The 25,549-nt window shown below is 35.1% G+C and overlaps 1 pseudogene; it reads right to left on the bottom strand.

Moving 5' to 3' along the window:
* Positions 1 to 16,559: 16,559 nt before the first annotated feature.
* The window catches only part of LOC100027941 (kinesin-like protein KIF23), a 62,194-nt pseudogene continuing 53,204 nt past the window's right edge, over positions 16,560 to 25,549 (bottom strand).

Here is a 25,549-nt window from a genome sequence, read left to right as displayed (position 1 = left end):
TTCCTATACTTTCTAGTGTTTTCAATAGGAATGAGTGTTGTATTTTTTTCAAAGGCTTTTCCTGCATCTATTGAGAAAATCATGTGATTTTTGTTGGTTTGATTTTTAATATGGTGAATTATGTTAATGGTTTTCATAATATTGACCCATCCTTTCATTCCTGGTATAAATCCTACTTAGTCATAATGAATAACCCTCCTTATCACTTGCTGGAGTCTTTTTGCTAGCATCCTATTTAAGACTTTTGCATCTATGTTCATTAAGGAGATTGTTCTATAATTTTCTTTCTCTGTTTTTTTTTACCTGCCTGGAGTTGGAATCAGTACCATATTTGTGTAATAAAAGGAATTTGGTAGAATTCCTTCTTTGCTTATTCTGTCATATAGTTTGTATAATATTGGGATTAGTTTTTCTTTGAATATTTGATAGATTTTATTTATGACATCATCTGGTTCTGGGGATTTTTTCTTAGGGAGTTCTTTGATGGCTTGTTCAATTTCTTTTTCTGATATGGGTTTGTTTAGATATTCTATTTCTTTCTCTGTTACTCTAGGCACTTAATATTTTTGTAAATATGCATCCAAGTCACCCAGATTACCATATTTATTGCTGAATAATTGGGCATAATAATTGTTAATGATTGTTTTAATTTCCTCTTCATTAGAGGTGAGGCCTCACTTTTCATCTTGGATAGTGTCAATTTGGTTTTCTTCTTTCCTTTTTTAAATTAGATTTAATTAGATTGACCAATACTCTGTCCATTTTATTTGTTGTTTTTTTTCAAAGTACCAGCTTCTAGTCTCATTTATTAAATCAATAGTTCTTTGACTTTCAATTTTATTAATTTATCATTTGATTTTTAGGATCTCTAATTTAGTCTTTGTCTGAGGGTTTTTAATTTGTTCTTTTGACCTTTGTCCTCCCTAATTTGTTAATATATGAACTCAAGGATATAAATTTCCCCCTGAGTACTGCTTTGGTTGCATCCCATAGAGTTTACAAGGATGTCTCATGATTGTCATTTTCTTCAAAGAAATTATTAATTGTTCCTATGATTTGTTCTTTAACTAACTGATTTTGGAGAATCTCATTGTTTAATTTCCAATTAATTTTTTATTTGCCTCTCCATTGTAATATTTATTGGGTAAGGAAAAGGGATTTGAAAAAACACGGAATAAATGGGGAATAAGTGGGAGGTTTGTATAGGGGTAATGAGGCGTTAAGGGGAGAGAGGGTATATTGCTTGGTGAGGCAAGGGAGGGAGATGCCCCCTGCTGAGAGGAAACAGCAGGGGTCCAATAAAGACTATTTGTCCTGGAATGATTTAGCTGAAGTTCAACTCCCTCTATGACCAGAAATGATAGTCCACTTATCTGATTGCGAATTCAAATAACATAAAGTTTAATAACTAGTTGGGATTGGAGGTTTTCTCAGCTTCAGACCTAAGGCCAGGCCCCAGAGGCTGGCGGAGAGTTTGTCTCACTCCCGTCTACTCTCGTTGTTCTAATTCAGAATCCTAGCAGTACACAGAAAGCAAACAAGAACAATTCTAACCTTTAGAAGCCTGTGTCTTTGGGCTGAACCAAGAGGAGCATGCCACTCCAGACTGGGCTGAACAAGCTCCTCTCTCCTCCAATACCCAGAAGCAAGTCCCACCTGGCAGGAAGGAAGTGCTAGTCACAAGACCCAACTGCCACTCCCAGTTGGCCCTTCCCCCACACAAACTATTAGTCTAGTTTCCTTTCCACACCATGTACCCTTAGTAGTTATTATTTTCATTGCATTTTGATCTGAGAAGGATGCATTTATTATTTCTGCACATTTGTACTTGTTTGCAATGTTTTTATACCCTAGAATATGGTCAATCTTTGCGAATGTACTGTGTGCTACTGAAAAGAAGTTATATTCCTTTTTGTACCAATTTATTTTTCTCCACATATTTACTAACTCTAATTTTTCTAAGATTTCATTCACTTTTCTTACCTCTTTCTTATTTATTTCTTGGTTTTATTTATCTAGTTCTGATAGAGTAAGGTTCAGGTCTCCCTCTAGTATAGTGTTTCTTTCTATTTCATCCTTTAGCTCCACTAGTTTATGCTAGGAGCCATCAGGCCATGATGCCTTGACAGAGTCAGGAGTGATAGCTAAGAATGCCACAGCGTGGCCCTTGGCAAGATATGATTGCCCACTCCTTCCCCTTACATGACCTCTCTCATCAATTTCCCTTACATATGAAATTGGCAGGATTATTAAGTCCCCTAGTCTCAGAAGGAATAATGCAAGACCAAAATACCTGTACCCTAATTCTCTAAAACATCACCAAAAAGATCAGACCCTCAAACCCTATCCCAAAAGACTATCATGGGTTAACTTTTACTTAGGTACATAATCCCCAATGAAACCACAGCTACAGTCCAAGGCCAAAACTTTCCCACTCAAAGAAACCTATTCTCATGAAGCCAGCACACAAATCAATCATAAAGGCCCATACAAGACGTACAGGTGCTCCAAGCTTCAATATGCCTTGGCCACTCGACTTCAGAAACCAGTAACTCAGTAACTCCCTAATAAAACCCTGAGAAATGACTAGTCTAATATTAAATTTGAATTGTGTTCCCAGTACCCCTCAACTTCAATGATACAATTGTTAAATTGTCTTTTAAGAACTGTTGATTAATTATTCTATTTTATTAAAAGCAATAAGTAATTTTTCTTGATTGTATGTAAGTTCAAAACTTTTCACTGGGTAATGAGAAAATTAAGCCACCCTTATTTAACTTCCCTTTCTACTCCCCCTCCCTTCTTGTTCCCCTCTTATTTTCTATATAGTCTTTTTAAACTAACCCTCACCATCTCCCTCCCTTGTATTTCTTCCTTCCACACCAGTCCATTTGTTATCCTTCTACTTCCTTATAAGGTGCAAATCACTTCTCTGCTCCAATGTAATTGATTGTTCTTGCCTCTGAGTCAAAATTTCATTGCAGGTAACAATTGAGTATTTCCTATCTCCATCCTCTTTACTCTTCCAGTATTGATGTTCTCCTTCCCTCCCACCATATGATTCTTTGTGACATAAATTTATCCCATTTTGTTTCTTTTCCTATTTCTCTTAGCATTAACCTCTTTTTTTAAAAACTCTAATTGTATGTATATATGTATATACATATATATTCATGCATATATATACTTATATACATATTTATGTCTTAGCATTTCATCCTATATAGTTTGTCACTGTTCCCTCTAAGTATAATTTTTTCTGGCTACCAAGGTTATAGTAACAATTTTTTTTTAATTTAAACATTATTTTATTTGGTCGTTTTCATACATTGTTCATTGGAAACAAAGATCGTTTTCTTTTCCTCCCCTCCCCCCCCTTTCCCTCTCCCATAGCCGACGCATGATTCCACTGGTTATCACATGTGTTCTTGACTCGAACCCATTTCCCTGTTGTTGGAATTTGCATTATAGTGTTCATTTAGAGTCTCTCCTCAGTCTTATCTCCTCCAACCTGTAGTCAAGCAGTTGTTTTTCATTGGTGTTTTTACTCCCACAGTTTATCCTCTGCTTGTGGGTAGTATTTTTTTTTAGATCCCTGTAGATTGTTCAGGGAAATTGCATTGATACTAATGGAGAAGTCTATCACTTTCAATTGTACCACAATGTATCAGTCTCTGTGTACAATGTTTTCCTGGTTCTGCTCCTTTCGCTCTGCATCACTTCGTGGAGGTTGTTCCAGTCTCCATGGAATTCCTTCACTTTATTACCAATATCTTGTTTTCTTATAGGGATACACATCATTTTAACTTATTGGGTCCTTAAGAAAGTTTATTTGTTTTCTGTTTTGTTTGTTTTTGTTTTTTCCCCCTTTCTTAATTACCTTTTGATGATTCTCTTGAGGTCTGTTTGCTCATAAAATTTTCTGTTCAGGTCTGGTATTTTCTATACGAATGCTTGGAAGTCTTCTGTTTTATTAAATGACCATACTTTCCCTTGTAAGAATATAGTCAGTTTTGCTGGGTAGTTGATTCTAGGCTTCAGACCTAGTTCCCTTGGTTTCCAGAATATCATATTCCATGCCTTCTAGTCCTTCAGTGTAGATGCTTCCAGGTCCTGTGTTATCCTCACTTTAGTTCCATGGTATCTGAATTACTTCTTCTTAGCAGCTTGTAATATTTTTAACTTGGTCTGGTATTTTTTGAATTTTGCTACAACATTCCTTGGTGTTGTCAGTTGGGGATTAAGAACAGGAGGCGAACTGCGGATTCTTTCTATCTATACTTTCCCCTCTTGTTCTAGAATGTTGGGCGGTTCTTAAGATATTTTTTAGTATTATGTCTGCATTTAAAAATAGAGGTAAATAGCATTGAGGAAGGAAGAATTAAATGATAGTAGAGGCCTCTTGATAGCAGTTTTTATTTGTAGATTCAGATTCTTCTAGTTGTAGTGTACCTGTGACAACCAGAAGGTAAGAGCCATAAGAATGACAAGAATAGCCATTGCTAGAAAAAGTTTAAAGTAGAATAGTTCCCTGACACTGACAGTCAGAAAGGAGTATGTTGAGAGTTAAAAGGACTAACTATCATTTTATTCTAATAAATAGCTGATTAGTATCAACTGAAAACATGCTAAATATACAGGAGTAGTGACTGAATCCTGGGGTGACCTAAAAGTGTGGACCTTATTGTTGATTTGTGAAGTTTTGCTAATAGTTGAACTTACTAAGAAGTTTACGTAACTGTATTGCTGAAGATCTTTAAATGCAGTTATTAAATGTTTCCAGAGGAACATTGGATATTAATTAAAATAATAATTCAATAAAACACTTAAAATTAAATTTGTGCTATTGTAAGTTTGTTTTTAATCCTGTAATTAGAATTTCCTATGTCATACTGCCTAAACCTTGGTGTTACATGAATACTTTCAAACATAAGGGAAAGAGTTTTCTGGAGCCTATTTTAAATAGCTTAAGGGAAATTATTATTAAATGTGTATAGTGAGTATTTATGTTCTGAAATCAGCAGTCACTAGAAATAAGGGTTTGTTTTATACTTCTGTGGAATGTCTATTTTTATAAAGTTTTAAAAATGCAAATATAAAGCTTTCTGAGTATATCTCTTTTTCTGGAATTAACTTTTAAAATTTCTTCATAACACAATTTCTATATCCACATGGTAACATGTGGATATAATTTTAATAAATGTTTTATAAAATTTTGTTATCCATTTTCTTTCTTCTCTTTCCACTGTTCCCTCTTTTCAGTGTGACAGATAATATGCTATAGGTCATATATGTGTTATAATCCAAATATATTTCCATTTTTCTCATATTCTGAAAGATGACTCATGACTTACTCTAGAGAAAAACTTATGAAGGAAATAAAATGAAGAATAGTATATTTTAACTTATATTAATTCTCTATATCTTTAAGATATAGACTTGTTCTAAAGCGTCTCTCCCCCAGTTTATAGTTTCCTTTCTAATCTCAGTTGCATTGACTTTGTGAAGAATCTTTTTAATTCACTACAGTAAAATCTATTTTCTATCTCATAATGTTTGTTTCCATTTTACCTAACTTATCCATAGATCTGCCACTTTATAATAAAGTTTGACATCCAGTGTAGCTAAATCATCTTCCTTCATATTTTTCATCAATTCCTTTAATATTGATGGACTTTATTCTTCAAGATGAATTTTTATTTTATCTAGCTCTATGAAATAATTTTGGATAGTTTTATTGGTATGAAATTAATAGGTAGACTTCCGGGTTCATGTCTGCAATCTAGACGCCACACACTTGCTCTCCCCAGCACCGAACGAAATAGACTACATCAAAGGAGCATAAAAATCACCTTTGGAGGAACAGAAGGACACCCTAGTACTCCCTGTACTCCACAGAGGCGAAGGTACGTGGGGTTTGAACATTTCCACACTATAATAAGGAGGAAAAGCTTGCACAGAAAAGTGAACTGAGCCGCCCTTCCCCACCCCACCTCCCCCACTAAACCAGAGTGAGCTACCTGAGCACTCACCGGGCCAGCGAGTGAGTGGGGAACGTCTCTGTCTGGGGGGCACTCCAGGGTCCTTGGGATCTGGGGACTGCCAGGAAAAATCGTCTCAGGGAGGTTTCACAGGAGAATCCAGTGCTTCAGCGGAGCTGTACTTGGGGCGGCTGAGCTGAACATCTCTGCGGAGCTAAACACCAGGGGAAGACCACATGCTGATTATTTGGGCAGAGCTGAACACCTGGGCAGTGTAGCTGAGATCAGGGACCCAGCGCTATAAGAAACCTCGGAGGCTGGGAAGAACTAGTCTGAAGCAACCTAAATTCACAGAAAAACTGCCCATATAACCCAGATCCCAGACCAAAAAGGAAAGGGGAATAAAACCACCAAAGGGATGGCTCACATGGCCCAAAATCAAGCCTCCAGGAAGTAAGGGAAAAAAGTGACTATTGAAAACTTTTATGGTGGAAGTACCCAAGGAAAAGAGGAGAATGAGGAGGAAATCCAAAAAAATTCAGAACACGCCTCCCAAAATGGAAACTATCAACAAGCTCTGGAATATCTCAAACTGGAACTTATCCAAAAGATGGAAACCTGGAAAGAAAAATGGGAAAAAGAGATCAGCTGTCTGACAAATAAGAATGCTCAATTGGAAAAAGAACTCGAAGCATCCAATAGAAGGGCAGAAAAGGCTGAAAATCAAAACCAGTCCCTAACGACCAGAATTAAGCACCTCGAAGAAAGTGAGATGATAAAACAGCAAGAATCAATAAAGCAAACCCAAAAAATTAATGAATTAGAAGAAAACATAAAATATCTCACTGAGAAGGTCACAGATCTGGAAAACAGAGGGAGAAGAGAAAATCTTCGAATTATTGGTCTCCCAGAAAAACCAGAGATAAACAATAAACTCGATATTATTCTATAGGAGATTATAAAAGAAAATTGCCCTCACGTTCTGGAGCAAGGGGGCAAAATAGAAATAGAAAGGATTCATAGAATACCTTCTATACTAAATCCCCAAAAGACAACCCCTAGGAATGTAATTACCAAATTCAAGAGCTTCCAAGTAAAGGAGAAAATCCTACAAGAAGCCAAGAAGAAGAGCTTCAGATATAAGGGGGCTCCCATAAGGATCACACACGACTTAGCGGCTAACACACTAAGAGACCGCAAAGCATGGAACACGATATTTAGAAAGGCAAGAGAGCTGGGTCTCCAACCAAGAATCAACTACCCAGCAAAACTGACTATATACTTCCAGGGGAAAGTATGGGCTTTCAACAAAATAGAAGATTTCCAAGCATTTGCTAAGAAAAGACCAGAGCTCTGTGGAAAGTTCGATATCCAAGCACAGAAAGCAAGAGAAACATGAAAAGGTAAATATGAAAGAAAGGGAAAAGGAGATAAATCTTATCTTTTTCTTTAAGTCAAACTCTCTTCTATAAGGACTACATTTACATCAAATTATATATATATTAATATGTGGGGAAAACGTTTTGTGTAACTCTCATAAATTGTATCATCATAAGAGTAGTTAGAAGAAACATGCATAGGGAAAGATTGGGGCATTAAGAAGATTTGAGGAAAGTGGAGGCAAAGAAAGGAAAAGGGAGGGGGGGAACTGTAGATAATATAAGATTAACTTCAAGAAATAGGGGGGGAATCAATAGAATAATATTTCCCATATAAAGATACACATGGGAAGGGGAGGGAAAGAACTCTCATATGAGAAGGAGAGGAAGAGAGCATGAAGTAGAATTACTTAAACCTTACACTCAGTGAAATCAAATCTGAGAGGGAAGAAAATCTAGATCCAGTGGGATCCTGAATTCTATCTTATCCATTAGGGCAAGAAAGAAAGGAAAATCAAGGAAGGGGAGGAGAGAGGGAGTACAAAAAGGGAGGGAAGGAGAGGGGGGAGGGGAAGGGAGCATAAAAAGGGAGGGGCTAGAAAGGAAGCATCTCAAGGGAGGGGACTAGGGGGACTGACCTAAAGTAAATCACTGGTTCAAAAGAAGAAAGCTAAAGAAGAAAGGTCAGAACTAGGGGAAGATATCAAAATGCCAGCTAATCCACAAATGACAATCATAACTTTGAACGTGAATGGGATGAACTCACCCATAAAACTTAGACAAATAGCAGATTGGATTAGAACCCAAAACCCTACCATATGTTGTCTTCAAGAAACACATATGAGATGGGTTGACACTCACAATGTTAGAATTAAAGGTTGGAGTCCTTTTGGGCCTCAACTGATAGAAAGAAGGCAGGAGTTGCAATCATGATATCTGACAAAGCCAAAGCACAAATAGACCTGATCAAAAGGGATAGGGAAGGTAAATATATTCTTCTAAAAGGGAGTATAGACAATGAGGAAATATCACTAATCAACATATATGCACCAAATGGTATAGCATCCAAATTTTAATAGAGAAACTAGGAGAATTGAAGGAGGAAATAGACAGTAAAACCATATTAGTGGGAGATTTGAACCAACCACTATCAAATTTAGATAAATCAAACCAAAAAATAAACAAGAAAGAGGTAAAAGAGGTGAATGAAATCTTAGAAAAATTAGAGTTAATAGACATATGGAGAAAAATAAATAGGGACAAAAAAGAATACACCTTCTTTTCAGCATCACATGACACATTCACAAAAATAGATCATACACTAGGTCATAGAAACATGGCACTCAATTGCAGAAAAGCAGAAATAATAACTGCAGCCTTTTCAGATCACAAGGCAATTAAAATATTGATCGGCAAGGGTACATGGAGACCCAAATCAAAAATCAATTGGAAATTAAATAACATGATACTCCAAAATCGGATAGTTAGAGAAGAAATCATAGAAACAATTAATAATTTCATTGAAGAAAATGACAATGGCGAAACATCCTTTCAAACCTTATGGGATGCAGCCAAGGCAGAACTTAGAGGAAAATTCATATCCCTGAGTGCATATATTAACAAATTAGGGAGGACAGAGACCAAGGAATTGGAAATGCAAATCAAAAAACTTGAGAACAAACAAATTAAAAACCCCCAGAAGATAACCATACTAGAGATCCTAAAAATTAAGGGAGAAATTAATAAAATGGAAAGTGACAGAACTATTAAGCTAATAAACAAGACTAGAAGCTGGTACTTTGAAAAAACAGACAAAATAGACAAAGTACTGGTTAATCTAATTAAAAAAAGGAAAGAAGAAAGGCAAATTATCAGCATCAAGGATGAAAAGGGGGATCTCACCTCCATTGAAGTGGAAATTAAGGCAATCATTAAAAACTACTTTGCCCAACTATATGGCAATAAATATAACAACCTAGGTGATATGGATGAATATTTACAAAAATATAAATTGCCTAGACTAACAGAAGAAGAAATAGTTTTCTTAAATAATCCGATATCAGAAAAAGAAATCCAACAGGCCATCAAAGAACTTCCTAAGAAAAAATCCCCAGGGCCTGATGGATTCACCAGTGAATTCTATCAAACATTCAGAGAACAGTTAATCCCTATACTATACAAACTATTTGACATAATAATCAAAGAGGGAGTTCTACCAAACTCCTTTTACGACACAAACATGGTACTGATTCCAAAACCAGGCAGGTCAAAAACAGAGAAAGCAAACTATAGACCAATCTCCCTAATGAATATAGATGCAAAAATCTTAAATAGGATACTAGCAAAAAGACTCCAGCAAGTGATCAGAAGGATCATTCACCATGATCAAGTAGGATTTATACCAGGGATGCAGGGCTGGTTCAACATTAGGAAAACCATCCACATAATTGACCACATCAACAAGCAAATCAGCAAGAACCACATGATTATCTCAATAGATGCAGAAAAAGCAGTTGATAAAATACAACACCCATTCCTACTAAAAACACTAGAAAGCATAGGAATAGAAGGGTCATTCTTAAAAATAATAAACAGTATATATCTAAAACCATCAGCTAATATCATCTGCAATGGGGATAAACTAAATCCATTCCCATTAAGATCAGGAGTGAAACAAGGATGCCCATTATCACCTCTATTATTTGACATTGTATTAGAAACACTAGCAGTAGCAATTAGAGAAGAAAAAGAAATTGAAGGCATCAAAATAGGCAAGGAGGAGACCAAATTATCATTCTTTGCAGATGACATGATGGTGTACTTAAAGAATCCTAGAGATTCAACCAAAAAGCTAATCAAAATAATCAACAATTTTAGCAAAGTTGCAGGATACAAAATAAACCCACATAAGTCATCAGCATTTCTATATAATTCCAACACAGCTCAGCAGCAAGAACTAGAAAGAGAATTCCCATTCAAAATTACCCTAGACAAAATAAAATACCAAGGAATCTATCTCCTGAAACAAACACAGGATCTATATGAACACAACTACAAAACACTTTCCACACAACTAAAACTAGATTTGAAAAATTGGAAGAACATTAACTGCTCATGGGTAGGACAAGACAATATAATAAAAATGACCATGCTACCCAAACTCATCTATCTATTTAGTGCCATACGCATGGAACTTCCAAAAATTTTTTTACTGATTTAGAAAAAACCATAACAAAGTTCATTTGGAAGAACAAAAGATCAAGGATATCCAGGGAAATAATGAAAAAAAAATACAAAGGAAGGGGGTCTTGCAGTCCCAGATCTCAGACTATATTATAAAGTAGTGGTCATCAAAACAATTTGGTACTGGCTAAGAGACAGAAAGGAGGATCAGTGGAATAGACTGGGGGCAAGCAACCTCAGCAAGACAGTATATGACAAACCCAAAGATCCCAGCTTTTGGGACAAAAATCCACTATTTCATAAAAACTGCTGGGAAAACTGGAGGACAGTGTGGGAAAGATTAGGCTTAGATCAACACCTCACACCCTACACCAAGATAAATTCAAAATGGGTGAATGACTTGAACATAAAGAAGGAAACTATAAGGAAATTAGGCGAACACAGAATAGTATACATGTCAGACCTTTGGGAAGGGAAATACTTCAAAACCAAGCAAGAATTAGAAAGAGTTACAAAATGCAAAATAAATAATCTGGATTACATCAAATTAAAAAGTTTTTGTACAAACAAAACCAATGTAACCAAAATCAGAAGGGTAGCAACAAATTGGGAAACAATCTTCATAAAAACCTCTGACAAAGGTTTAATTACTCATATTTATAAAGATCTAAATCAATTGTACAAAAAATCAAGCCATTCTCCAATTGATAAATGGGCAAGGGACATGGATAGGCTGTTCTCAGATAAAGAAATCAAAACTATTAATAAACACATGAAGAAGTGTTCTAAATCTCTTATAATCAGAGAGATGCAAATCAAAACAACTCTGAGGTATCACCTCACACCTAGCAGATTGGCTAACATAACAGCAAAGGAAAGTAATGAATGCTGGAGGGGATGTGGCAAAGTAGGGACATTAATTCATTGCTGATGGAGTTGTGAACTGATCCAACCATTCTGGAGGGCAATTTGGAACTATGCCCAAATGGCAACAAAAAAATGTCTACCCTTTGATCCAGCCATAGCACTGCTGGGTCTGTACCCCAAAGAGATAATGGGCAAAAAGACTTGTACAAAAATATTCATAGCTGCGGTCTTTGTGGTGGCCAAAAACTGGAAGACGAGGGGATGCCCATCAATTGGGGAATGGCTGAGCAAATTGTGGTATATGTTGGTGATGGAATACTATTGTACTAAAAGGAATAATAAAGTAGAGGAGTTCCATGGAGACTGGAACGACCTCCAGGAAGTGATTCGGAGCGAGAGGGGCAGAATCAGGAGAACATTGTACACAGAGACTAATACACTGTGGTATAATCGAACGTAATGGACTTCTCCATTAGGGGTAATGCAATGTCCCTGAACAATCTGCAGGGATCTAAAAAAAATACTACTCTCAAGCAGAGGATAAACTGTGCGAGTAAAAACACCGATGAAAAACAACTGCTTGACTACAGGGTTGGAGTAGATAAGACTGAGGAGAGACTCTAAATGAACACTATAATGCAAATTCCAACAACAGGGAAATGGGTTCGAGTCAAGAACACATGTAATAACCAGTGGAATCATGTGTCGGCTATGGGAGAGGGAAAGGAGGGAGGAGAGGGGAGGAAAAGAAAATGATCTTTGTTTCCAGTGAATAATGTATGAAAACAACCAAATAAAATAATGTTTAAAAAAAAAGAAATTAATAGGTAAATTAATTTAGGTAGTATTTCCATTTTAATTATATTGGTTCAGTTTACTCATAAATAATTAATGTTTTTCTTTGAAGTCAAAGGCTCAGAGGATAAAGTAATCACTAGATTAGAGTACTGGTCACTGTGGGCTAATAATAAAATGACTAAGATTTATGTACAATTTTTTTATTTAAGCCTCAGTATCTTTGAATGTTGGTGTTTACTAAACATATTTAGATCACAAACCAGTCATTTTTTCTCATTTCAAATGATTTGTGACATAAATATTGTATTAACAATCTACTCAAAACAAGTGAAACCTTTTATTCTCTTTTTTCCCCATTTCAATGATATATTTTATAAATATAACAATGAAAACTAGTGGAAAGCAATAGCTTACTTTATAATAACTTCTTGGAAAACTGATACACAGTTGGTAGAAAATAGTTTTACACCTTAAAAAATCTGAGGTATTATCTTACTTCTATCCAATTTGCAAAGAAGGAAAATATCAATGTTGGTGGGGATATAAGAATACAGGAATGATAATCCGTTGCTAAGACAACTATCAGTTCATCTGAATGTTCTCAGATCAATATGGAATTGTGTAAGAAGTTACTTGTTCCTAGTCTTACAACTCAAGATCATAATTGTATATTTGTTATACCTGGAAAATGAGGAATTCTTAAAATGACATATATAGAAATATAGATAAATATTGTTAATCACAAAAATCTGGAAAAATGGTTTCCCATTTGTTGGTAATTGATACATTTTTTATTATTTCCATTTCAATGAAATGACTTCATAAGCTGAAACTCATAACTACTGAGATTTCTGAGACACAGGAAGAGTGGTATCAATTGATATAGACTGACAAAATTATAATGTAAAGAAAAAAATTACAAAATGATTCATATAATCATGGGATCTATGTTAGACAAAACCACAGAGAACATAGTATTTAAGCTATATTTGAACAATAATCTCTGGCACAAAAAACAACAACAACAAAACTATTAAATGACTTTATAGTCAATTTTTTTTTGCATTTTCTATGACATTTACTTTGTTATGTTTTGGGGGGCCTAAACTAGATAAATTTATTCCCTTTCCCTCATGACTATTTTCAAGTTCTTCAAGATAGTTATCACACCCATCTCATTGCCATTAAGTCCTCTACTTTCTAAGGTAATATTATTATCAACATCTTCAGAGTGTATTCTTAAGACACATTTTTGAGAACCTTCTATTGCTAAGACTCTTCAATTTATCATTGTTCTTGCTAAAATATAGCTCACAGAACTGAATGCAATGCTTCAAATGTGGGCACATTAGGGCAGAGTACATCAAATCAATAGTATCATCTCTGTAGTTCATGATACTATGCCTGGCTTAATATGCTAATGTGATTTAAGATCTCTTTTGTGTTTGTGCTTATGTAGGTATATTAAGGAGGCACATAAGTTGAATTTCACACTTCTGTAATATAATGATAATGCAATGCATAACAGCATCCTATTTGTTTTCAGATGAATTCCTATCTAGTCATCTATTTTATCTTGATGAGCAGATTTCTTTGAATTCATTTTTAAGATTTTATATATTTTCCTGTTAACTGTCATTTTAGAACATTGAACCCAGCATTTTATACTTTCAAGATGTTTTTTGGAGTCTAAATGATTACATGAGGAATTTATCATCTCTGAAAGGAAGGGAGGAGGAAGTATAATTATTAATATAATATATTTTAAATATATAATATATTTATATCATACATTTATAACTACATACACATATGGGTCTACATACATTCATGCATGATCATCCAACCAATAGCTCTCCCTCCTTCTCACTGCCCATCACAAATGAAACAATAGTAAATATAAATGCACACAGAAATACCCTCCTAACATTTATGTAGTTCAATGTATATATATATATATATATATATATATATATGTGTGTGTGTGTGTGTGTGTGTGTGTGTGTGTGTGTGTGTGTGTGTGTACATATGCACACAAATGTATAGACACAGACACAGGCACAAACACAAATACACTCTTCTATATCTACATACGTATACATTTACACACATATATTACACATACATTTACATATAAATATAAGCACCAAAAGAAACTCTTACACTGGCCTTATAAAAAATGTGTCTTACTCAAAATTTTCATTCCGTCCTAAATCTTGCAGCCTATAAATCATATATTTCATTTTAAGTTCTCTGGATTCAAGGTATATCATTGCATTTATAAATCCTTAAATCTTTCAAACTTTCTTTTGCCCTATAATGTGGTCCAAAACACATTTATTAAATATCTGCATCTGAAGACTGTAACAGGATTTGATGATATGAAGTCAAAAAATAAAATTGACCCAGTTTTCTTTAAGTTTTCATGCAATAGAGAAAAAAAAGTATGAGAGCAGATGTGTATACATGCATATATGTCACATAAATACATACATATGTACATGCACAAACATATATGTGGAGAGTGTGGGTGTGTATATATGTGTGTATAGCAGTTAGGAAACAATTTCTGATGACTGGAGTACATAGTACTTTCAGAGAAAGTACTAGCAATTTTGTTGATCAGGAAAAGTGTGTATTATAGATGGAATTAGAAGGGAGATAAAAATTTGAAGTGTGGAGATTTCTGCATCTAAGGAGTTCTGTATTTTAGAGAAAAGAATATCATTAAATTTCAGTGAAGCCCTTGCCAAGTTATCAAAATTAGAAAAAGAAAGTGATATATAGAGAAAAACAGGACAGTTTGAAAATCAACAATCATTTATTAATCATTCATGTTCTAGATATGGAAAGATATGAGGAAGAATAACATGAGATTATTCTATAAAGATATGTTGATGTTGAATTGCAAGAAAGTTTAAATATCAAAATAGTGTATTTATAAAAAGGATAAGATGTCATCAGTGTCATATTAAAGAAGGTTGATACTGAAAATTATGATTAAAACGTCTCTGTTAACCTTAAGGGAATATTTAGTATACAGTTTGTGAATGTATTTGTGTGAGAAGCTATATTGTAAGAAAAAAAGTTTACAAGAAAAAGCTTTTGATGGAGTAGAGGAATTTAGTGTTCTCAGTTTCCCTATTAAAAACTTAAGATCTTTCACACTAAACCATGAATGAAAATTATAGCTTAAAATGTCATTAACCCTTAAAGTATGTCAATTTTAACATTAATAAAAATTTTATCATTTACATGGATAAGGCTCCTAAATAGAATTTCATGACATCTAGTATCTAGGGAAAATCTTTTTTGAATATTAGGGTTTGTTCATTTATTAATGAGGACAAAATTCTCTTCCTACTTATTGTCATTTTTTCTCTTACTGTAAACTTGTTTTACGTTGTTATGGAATTCTAGTGACAACTTTATATGAGGACACATAAATAGTTACTTATTAACCAAATAATAAATGGGTAGATCAACTTAGAAAAAGTTCAAAGTTGTCACCCTCCTGTGAAAGTGTGACAAAACAGCCAAAATTTAGTAAAGAAATGATGATCATTAAGTAAAATTTAAAAATAGGAATTAAGTTAAGCAATAAAATTACATATCATAATTAATGTGTAAGGTCAATTTTGTATTTAAATGTAGTGTTACATGTGTGGAAAGTAAGTTATGTTAACTGATAGCACATAGAAAGAAAACCTTCTCCACCAGCATCTTTAGCTGATCTTGAAGTAAATAACACTTCATAAGCAATTTTATTTCTTTACATTCTAACTTATTATCTATAAATATATTTGAAATTTATAAAGTATATTTTTTGTATTTAAAAGCATATACAACTCCTGTGTTAAGATGGCTCCAGAGTAGAAGCAGAACTCTTCTTTTCCTCTCCTCTGATGCAGATAGGGTGCCTCAAAACGAGAAAACCAAAGTCAAAAGAGTGAAGGAGTTCCACAGTAGGGTTGGTAGCATGGAAGGTAGGCAAATTTAGGGCATTTCCATGCTGAAAGGGGGTGAAATTATTCCGAGCAATGGGCGAATGCATCACCTGACCCCCCACTTCATCTACCTTGCCAGAGTCTGAGTGACCATGGGAAAAACTTCTAAGTTCTAGGAGGGAGGCTGGATGAGGTCAACACAAACTTACCCCTACAAGAAACAGTACTTGGGACAACAGGAGGCTGAGGAAATGTGGAGATAGGGCACGCAGATGGGGTAGAGAGTGGCACAATAGACCCCACAGAGACCCAAAAATATCCTTTGGGCAAAAACCCCTCCAGTGCTTAATACACAGACTTACCTACACCCTAAAACCAGACCTCTTCACGTAATCTTTAATTTCTCAGGGTCTGGAGCTGCCCATAAGTGCAACAGGACTCAGGATCCCAGGAGGCTGAGAAAATGTGGAGATAGAATGCGGAGCTTGAGCGTAGAGGGGTGGCTCACAACAGACCCTACAGAGACCCAAAAAATAGCCTTCAGGCAAAAAACCGCTCAAGAGCTCAATACACAGATTTGCCTACACTCCACATCTAGACATCTGTGCAGCAATCTTTAAATTCTCAGAGATTGGACCTGCCCCTAAAAGCAGCTAGACACTATTGAGGACTGGAAAAATATCCTCATGGTAAGAACCTCTCTGGAGCCCAATACAAAGATTGCCCACATTCCTCACTTAAACTCCTGACCAGGAATGAAGAAGGCAATGGTTACCAACTCATAGGAACTACAATCCACAACCACACACACACACATACACAAAGAAAACCTTAATCCTTCATAATTTTTATTTTATTTTATTTGATCATTTCCAAGCATTATTCATTAAATACATAGATCATTTTCTTTACCTCCCCCCAACCCCCATAGCTGCCGCGTAAATTCACTGGGCATTACATGTTTTCTTGATTTGAACCCATTGCTATGTTGATAATATTTGCATTAGAGTGCTCATTTAGAGTGTCTCCTCTGTCATGTCCCCTCAACTGCTGTATTCAGGCAGTTGCTTTTCATCGGTGTTTCCACTCCCACAGTTTGTCCTCTGATTATGAATAGTGTTTTTTTCTCCTAGATCCCTGCAAGTTGTTCAGGGACATTGCATTACCCCTAATGGAGAAGTCCATTACGTTCGATTATACCACAGTGTATTAGTCTCTGTGTACAATGTTCTCCTGATTCTGCCCCTCTCGCTCTGAATCACTTCCTGGAGGTCGTTCCAGTCTCCATGGAACTCCTCTACTTTATTATTCCTTTTAGCACAATAGTATTCCATCACCAACATATACCACAATTTGCTCAGCCATTCCCCAATTGATGGGCATCCCCTCGTCTTCCAGTTTTTGGCCACCACAAAGACCGCAGCTATGAATATTTTTGTACAAGTCTTTTTGCCCATTATCTCTTTGGGGTACAGACCCAGCAGTGCTATGGCTGGATCAAAGGGTAGACATTCTTTTGTTGCCCTTTGGGCATAGTTCCAAATTGCCCTCCAGAATGGTTGGATCAGTTCACAACTCCATCAGCAATGAATTAATGTCCCTACTTTGCCACATCCCCTCCAGTATTCATTACTTTCCTTTGCTGTTATGTTAGCCAATCTGCTAGGTGTGAGGTGATACCTCAGAGTTGTTTTGATTTGCATCTCTCTGATTATAAGAGATTTAGAACACTTCTTCATGTGCTTATTAATAGTTTTGATTTCTTTATCTGAGAACAGCCTATCCATGTCCCTTGCCCATTTATCAATTGGAGAATGGCTTGATTTTTTGTACAATTGATTTAGATCTTTATAAATATGAGTAATTAAACCTTTGTCAGAGATTTCTATGAAGATTTTTTCCCAATTGTTGCTTACCTTCTGATTTTAGTTACATTGGTTTTCTTTGTACGAAAGCTTTTTAGTTTGATGTAGTCAAAATTATTTATTTTACATTTTGTGATTCTTTCTATGTCTTGCTTGGTTTTAAAGCCTTTCCCCTCCCAAAGATCTGACATGTATACTATTCTGTGTTTACCCAATTTACTTATGGTTTCCTTCTTTATGTTTAAGTCACTCACCCATTTTGAATTTATCTTGGTGTAGGGTGTGAGGTGTTGATCTAGTCCTAGTCTCTCCCACACTGTCTTCCAATTTTCCCAGCAGTTTTTTTCGAATAGTGGATTTTTGTCCGAAAAGCTGGGATCTTTGGGTTTGTCATATACTGTCTTGCTGAGGTTGCTTGCCCCCAGTCTATTCCACTGATCTTCCTTTCTGTTTCTTAGCCAGTACCAAATTGTTTTGATGACTGCTGCTTTGTAATATAGTTTAAGGTCAGGGACTGCAAGGCCCCCATCACATGTTTTTTTTTTTCATTATTTCCCTGGATATCCTTGATCTTTTGTTCTTCCAAATGAACTTTGTTATGGTTTTTTCTAAATCCGTGAAGAAGTATTTTGGTAGTTCAATGGGTATGGCACTAAATAGATAAATAAGTTTGGGTAGGATGGTCATTTTTATTATATTGGCTCATCCTATCCATGAGCAGTTAATGTTTTTCCAATTGCTCAAGTCTAGTTTTAGTTGTGTGGAGAGTGTTTTGTAGTTGTGTTCATATAGTTCCTGTGTTTGTCTCAGGAGGTAGATTCCTAGGTATTTTATTTTGTCTAAGGTGATTTTGAATGGGATTTCTCTTTCTAGTTCTTGCTGCTGAGCTGTGTTGCAGATATATAGAAAAGCTGATGATTTATGTGGGTTTATTTTGTATCCTGCAACTTTGCTAAAGTTGTTGATTATTTTGATTAGCTTTTTGGTTGAATCTCTAGGATTCTTTAAGTAGACCATCATGTCATCCGCAAAGAGTGATAACTTGGTCTCCTCCTTGCCTATTTTGATGCCTTCAATTTCTTTTTCTTCTCTAATTGCTACTGCTAGTGTTTCTAGTACAATGTCAAATAGTAGAGGTGGTAATTGGCATCCTTGTTTCACTCCTGATCTTATTGGGAATGTGTCTAGTTTATCCCCATTGCAGATGATATTAGCTGATGGTTTTAGATATATACAGTTTATTATTTTTAGGAATGACCCTTCTATTCCTATGCTTTCTAGTGTTTTTAATAGGAATGGGTGTTGTATTTTATCAAATGCTTTTTCTGCATCTATTGAGATAATCATGTGGTTCTTGCTGATTTGCTTGTTGATGTGGTCAATTATGTGGATGGTTTTCCTAATGTTGAACCAGCCCTGCATCCCTGGTATAAATCCTACTTGATCATGGTGAATGATCCTTCTGATCACTTGCTGGAGTCTTTTTGCTAGTATCCTATTTAAGATTTTTGCATCTATATTCATTAGGGAGATTGGTCTATAGTTTGCTTTCTCTGTTTTTGACCTGCCTGGTTTTGGAATCAGTACCATGTTTGTGTCGTAAAAGGAGTTTGGTAGAACTCCCTCTTTGATTATTATGTCAAATAGTTTGTATAGTATAGGGATTAACTGTTCTCTGAATGTTTGATAGAATTCACTGGTGAATCCATCAGGCCCTGGGGATTTTTTCGTAGTAAGTTCTTTGATGGCTTGTGGGATTTCATTTTCTGATATGGTAGTATTTAAGAATTCTATTTCCTCTTCTGTTATTCTAGGCAGTTTGTATTTTTGTATATATTCATCCACATCACCTAAATTGGTGTATTTATTGCCATATAATTGGGCAAAGTAATTTCTAATGATTGCCTTAATTTCCTCTTCATTGCAGGTGCTGTCCCCCTTTTCATCTTTAATGCTGTGAATTTGCTTTTCTTCCTTCCTTTTTTTAATTAGATTGACCAGTACTTTGTCTATTTTGTTTGTTTTTTCAAAGTACCAGCTTCTTGTCTTATTTATTAAATCAATAGTTCTATCACTTTCGATTTTATTAATTTCTCCCTTAATTTTTAGGATTTCTAGTTTGGTTTTCTGCTGAGGGGTTTTAATTTGATCGCTTTCGAGTTTTTTCATTTGAATTTCCAATTGATTGATCTCTGCTCTCCCTAGTTTGTTAATATAAGCATTCAGGGATATGAATTTACCTCTGATTACCTCTTTGGCTGCATCCCAAAAGGTTTGAAAGGATGTCTCGCCATTGTCATTTTTCTCGATGAAATTATTAATTGTTTCTATGATTTCTTCTTTAACTAAACGATTTTGGAGTATCATATTGTTTAATTTCCAATTGGTTTTAGATTTGGTTTTCCATGTACCATTACTGATCATTATTTTTATTGCCTTGTGATCTGAGAAGGCTGCATTCATTATTTCTGCTTTTCTGCATTTGTGTGCTATGTTTCTGTGACCTAATATATGGTCAATTTTTGTGAATGTGCCATGTGGTACTGAGAAGAAGGTGTATTCCTTTTTATCCCTATTTATTTTTCTCCATATGTCTATTAATTCTAATTTTTCTAAGATTTAATTCACTTCTTTTACCTCTTTCTTATTTATTTTTTGATTTGATTTATCTAAATTTGATAATTGTTGGTTTAAGTCTCCTACTAATATGGTTTTACTATCTATTTCTTCCTTCAATTCTCCTAGTTTGGTGTTTATTTCTGGCTTTTCTGGAAGTCCAATTATTCTTAAATTATCTCTTCTCCCTCTATTTTCCAGATCTGTCACCTTGTCTGTGAGATATTTTATATTCTCTTCTAATTTCTTGGTATTTTGGCTTTGCTTTATTTATTCTTGCTCTTTTACTCTATCGTTGTCTTCTAGCTGCCTGATTCTGGCCTTTAAAGCCTGATTTTCCTTTTCAGTTTGGTCACACCGGTTTTGTAGATGCGTGAATTTCTTTTGCATTATTTCCCACTTTTCCTCCCAGAGGGCTTCCATCTTTTTGGGCATTTCTGATTCAAATTCTTCATGGGTTTGTGGAGAGTTTCCATTTCCTTTGGAAGATTTTGGAACATTTTCTTGTATATCTTCTTCTATCTCCTCTGTATTTTGTATTTTGGTTCCATAGAATGTGTCCAAAGTTGCCCCTTTCTTCTTATTTTTCTTGGTATTTTGGGGCTTCTGTGCTTCTGTGGAGTTTGCCACCTCTGAATGGGGAGGATTAGCTTTTCTTATCTCTGTCTGGTGTTCAGAGGCTTTAGTCCTGGGCAGATTGTCGGTTCCATGAGCTTTCCCTGGGTTAAACTGAGTATGCCTTCAGGCAATGACTTTCACTGGAACTGGAATGGAAGGGTCGGACCAGGGAACCACACTCTCCCCCGGTTCTCTCTTTCCCTGCTGCTAAGGTTCCCCCTCGACTGGGTCAGGTTGTTTTCTGGAAGTTTCCTTCAGAATAGCTGGCCATGAGGCTGTTTTGTCAGCCCTGAGGGTTGCTGTTGTTTCAGAGGACCCTGCTCTCTCCGGGGGAAGGGGCCGCGGCTTCCAGGAGCTCTGAGGGCCTTGACTTTCACTGAGACTTGGATCGCAGGGTCAGCTGGTGAGGCTGTCTTGTCTGCCCTGAGGGTTGCTGTTGTTTCAGAAGACCCTGCTCTCTGAGGGGAGCGGGGCTGCGGCTTCCCGGAGCCTTGGACTCTGAGCTCCTACCCCTTAGGTCCGAGTGATCTCAGGTTCTGGCTTTTGAGGGGGGCCGTACCTTTTGATCCAGGTCCAGGTCTAGGAGGAGGATTCCCAGGGTCTATGCTGTTGATCGTTTTGAATTTCGGTGCCTTAGGAGCTTATAGTTTGAGATAGGTCGGGAAGGGTTTTCCGGAGTTCTGAACTTTAGCTTTCTCTAAGCTGCCATCTTGACCGGCAATCCTTCATAATTTTTATGCAAAAAAATCCAGACCAAAATGGAGACAGCAGAAGATGAAAAACAAGTAAACACACCCAAAACTTCAAAAAAAAATGGAAATTGGTCACAAATTCTTTAGGACTTCAAATCTGATATGAGAAAGATGGAAGTGATTTGGCAAGAAAAGTGGGAAAGTTCAAAAAGAAAATAACAGTTTAAAAGACAGGATCTCCCACTTGGAAACAGAAGCCCAGAAATCAAAGGAAATAATAAGCAAATTGAAGACCAAAATTGACTCTCTGGAAGCCATGAAAAGCAGGATAGATCAAACTGAAAATGAAAATCAAAAGATTTTCGTTGAAAACCAGTTATTAAAAACTAGAATTAACAAGTAGAAGCCAATGATCTCACAAGACAGCAAGAAATAATAAAGCAAAGTCTTAAGAACCACCTAAAGGAATTGATGCAGAATGAAAGGAGCAGAACCAGGAGAACATTGTACACAGAGACTGATACACTGTGGTAAAATAAAATATAATGAACTTCTCTATTAGTAGCAATGCAAGGATCCAGAACAATATGGAGGTACTTATGAGAAAGAATGCTAGCCACATTCAGAGGAAAAACTGTGGGAATAGAAACACAGAAGAAGAACAACTGCTTGATCATATGGTTTGTTTGATGGTGATATGATTGGAGATATAGACTCTAAATGATCACCCTAGTGCAAATATTAATAATATAAAAATAGGTCTTGATCCATAACACATGTAAAACCCAGTGGAATTTTCACATCAGCTATGGGAGGCGGTTTGGAGGAGAGGAGGGAAAGAACATAAATCTTGTCACCATGGAAAAATATTCTAAATTAACTAGTAAAAAATAAAAGCAGATAAAACAAAAAAAATGCATTTTTTTTTTGAATCCTGAACAGATTACTTGCATTTCCATTAAGTTAAATGGGGAAATTTGATTTGACACACAAGCAAATAGAGATAAGACCTTGGCCACTGATCAAATTAAACTGATGTGTCAAAGTACCACTGTACTTGAATCTGACCTACATGACAAAAGTACTCAAATGAGGTTAATTCATCATTATATTTGTCACAAAATAATTTTAGAAACTTTATGTATTTTTAGCTTTATATCTCATACTTCAAAGCACTGGTGGTCTAGCTGGAATCTTTTAATTTTAATATATGAAGTAACATATAAGCTTGGATCTGTTTGCATTTCTAGTGAACTTTATTTGTTGTTAATTAAAACTTTGTTGGTTCCTATTCCATAAGGGAGAACAGTTCATTTGATTCAGCAAGTATGCATGTATTGAGAGTCAATCCTATCCCAAAGTACCAGAAATGACCCAATAAACAGATGGTCTTCAATCTTTACTAAAGCTAAAAACAAATCTGAATCTAAATGTAAATCCAAATGAAGAAATGCTATCAAATTCATAAATTAGGAATCTTTTTCTATTACTTTTTAAATACTTTTCTCAAATAGAATCAACCTGCACAATCCTATACAAAATGTATATGAGAATATCAGCTGAGCTTGGGTTCTGAGAAGAAGTATGGCACAGAAAGAACGGATACTAGGTATGGAATAAGATGATCTAATTCAGATCCCAGGTCTGCTACTTGCTCGCTCTGTGACTCTGGGAAAATCATTTAACTTCTCTTGACCTCAGGTTGTCCTTCTAGAAACTGAAGGCATTAAGTTAAAGTTCCTTGGAATCTTAAATGCATGCTCCTGTGATCACTTGAATACTGTGACTGTAGTTGTTGAGCCAATTATCATATAAACATTAACAGTATAAAATATTAAGTACATAAGAAACTTAAAAATTTAGTTAATCTATTGGAAATATTAATAATATGGAAATAGGTTCTGAACAAAGATAAATGGATAAACTAGTGTAATCGTGTGTCAGCTCCTGATGTGGAGACGGAAGAAGGGAGGGAAAGAACATGAATCATAAAACCATGAAAAAATACTCTAAATTAATTCATTAAAAAAATAAAGACTATGAAACAAAAAATTTGAATATGTAAATTTAAATAAGCAATAATAAATGAATTTTAAGTTATATAATACTGAAAACATATTAGCCATACATATTATATATGTACATGTATATCTATCTATCTATATATATATGAAAGGTAATCATGCTGCTTTTCCTTGCTAAATAAAAAGAAATTAATGGAAGAAAATATTTAAAGAAATGGCATTTCAATATTACAGAAGGCAAGGAAAAATCTTATGTGCATCTGAATTCATTTTTGATGCTGCACTGGCTGTTGTGATGTGTCTTTAGGGATGTTTGTCTTCCTCAGGCAAAATTTCAGGAAAACAAAGGCATTTCTAAACAGCTGGCAGATTCTGGACTGCTGCTGACCAATATTAGGAAAAAGCTGTTGTTCCTAATCAGAACAGACACTAGTATCTTTCTCATGCAAATAATTACTTCTAACTAGCTCTGAATTATTCCATTTCAGTAAAGGGTTCTCAATAATTATATGGGATTGTTAAGAAACACCCATCTGTGAGTATGAATAAGAACATGATTTATATTCACATTACAGATTTAATAGATTAATAGGTATTTAATTTTGTCGAATGTTTGAATTAAATATTATTTTAAAATGAAGACAAAAGTCTATGTGTGCTTAGAAGACATGTTTCTGTCATGAGAACTGAGTTTAAGTTTTAATCTAAATTGTCAGCTTTTTTAACACAGACAAAATTTCCTCTGCAGTGCTATGTCTCTGATGTGCACCTACAAGTATCAGAGGATATTAATTAGCATGTTGTTAGGGCATACAGGATTTTAATGACATAACTGGAAGGTCGCCCACACATCCCTAGAAATTTATAAGCAGAGACGCAATAGCTTTAATTGATAACCAGATGGATAAGTATGAAGCTAATGTTATTTCTTCTGGGGCCAGAGTGTCAAAATGAATATCTAATTATGTTCCCAAACAACCTGCAGGAACTACAGAGCACAAATAAACCAAGTAGCACTTTAAAGGAAAAATTTAAAAAAAGTAATAAACTATGCTAATGTTAGAAAATGAGGTGGATAGAGTGAATCTTTGGAAATTGAGGAAATAGGAATAATAAAGCACAAATATTATTTTCCTTTGAAAATGAAATACGAAGTGAATTGACTTTTTCTTACAATTGAGTGTTATATTACTTTATAAATTGGAGAAGTGAATGTCAACTTTACAATGTGCACATAGACAAATTAATTTAATCAGAATTAAAACATGGCTGGGCATAAGACACTTATTTGTTATTAAGAAAAATGTTGTCCAATATGGTATGGATACTATTTTGTTCAAATGATGTATATTTCATTTGTCTCAAATTGAAACTGTCTTGTAGATTTAAAATCTATGTGCTTAAAATTATAGTAATTATTTACTGAGAAGCATTTGTAAAGGCAAGATGGTTTCCAGATAATTAAAAACACATTACTGCCCATGTGTGATATAATGGAAAAATAACCACAACAATAACACAAACTTTTGGATTTAGATGCATAGAACCAGAGATAAAATCTTGGCTCTAACTCTTACTA

The sequence above is a fragment of the Monodelphis domestica genome, chromosome 2 (genome assembly GCF_027887165.1).
Source record: "Monodelphis domestica isolate mMonDom1 chromosome 2, mMonDom1.pri, whole genome shotgun sequence".
NCBI lineage: Eukaryota > Metazoa > Chordata > Mammalia > Didelphimorphia > Didelphidae > Monodelphis > Monodelphis domestica.
The sequence above is the reverse complement of the archived record's forward strand: the minus strand, read 5'-3'. Positions and strand labels throughout refer to the sequence as shown.